The sequence below is a fragment of the Eutrema salsugineum genome, unplaced genomic scaffold (genome assembly GCF_000478725.1).
Source record: "Eutrema salsugineum unplaced genomic scaffold, Eutsalg1_0 scaffold_7, whole genome shotgun sequence".
NCBI classification, from domain to species: domain Eukaryota; kingdom Viridiplantae; phylum Streptophyta; class Magnoliopsida; order Brassicales; family Brassicaceae; genus Eutrema; species Eutrema salsugineum.
In genome coordinates this window covers 8,552,366-8,553,291 of record NW_006256486.1, presented here as the reverse complement: position 1 = coordinate 8,553,291, position 926 = coordinate 8,552,366, and the positions used below count along the sequence as shown (strand labels likewise).

The following is a 926-nucleotide window of genomic DNA, read 5'->3' as shown; positions in this document are numbered from 1 at the left end:
TGATCCAGATGTTTGGTGACAGGAAAGTGTTCATCCGGTGTCAGATCTAGTTTGGGAGAGCAAAACAAACATAAGAGTGGAAACCTACCTATGGGCGATTTGTGAATGCTGACGAGTCTTAAAAATAATGCATCTTTTCTCTTCCAGGGCCAGAGTGGAAACCTACTGGTCAGGGTTGAGAGTGATAGTTGTCCATGATCACCACAGTGGCATATTTATACGTCCGTGACTCTAGTTTGAAAAGTTTAAGCTAAGATCCTATCAAATTTACTCTCTAGTGATATGTTCACAATTTGCATCATTTAGGTTGTATATTTCATTCCAAATCATATCTTATTTCCTGAAGTTTAGGTCCTTAGGGTTTGTTTTAGGACATAGGAGTTGCATTAGGTCCCAATGATTCTTTGCATGTTTTGAGTGTTTATCAGGTGTATTTGGAGCTATTTGGAGTTGAGAAGATGGATCCAGGAAGAGAAATGGCAACCAGGACTTGAAAGATGGTGAAAATGGGGTTTAGAATCTTTGCCTGCAGGATCGATTACTAATTGGGAAGAATGTAAAACTGCTTTCCTCAACCACTTCTATACTAAGTCAAGGTCGAATCAGTTGAGAAAAAAGATCTCAAACTTTCAACAAGGGCCAAATGAATCTTTCTATGAAGCCTGGGAACTTTTGAAGGAGTATGAACGTGATTGCCCACACCATGGATTTCATGGATCAAGCCTGCTGAGCACATTTTACCGAGGTTTGCCACCGAGGTTTGCTATCAATGGACATTTTGGACAAAAGACGATAGCCCAAGGAAGAGCCCTCATCGAAAAGTTGGCTCAAGCCAATAGCAATGATTGTCCTGAATAAGATCGATCGACGAAGCAAACCGGAACAGACAACAACGAGATAACCGAGTTGAAGAACATTATGAACCA

The 926-nt window shown here is 40.7% G+C and overlaps 1 non-coding gene across 1 annotated transcript; it reads right to left on the bottom strand.

The window, feature by feature from the left end:
* Window positions 1-604: 604 nt before the first annotated feature.
* LOC112083198 lies at window positions 605-710 on the bottom strand. Its single transcript, XR_002897496.1, has one exon. It is a non-coding gene; the product is annotated as a small nucleolar RNA R71 (small nucleolar RNA).
* Window positions 711-926: the final 216 nt, after the last annotated feature.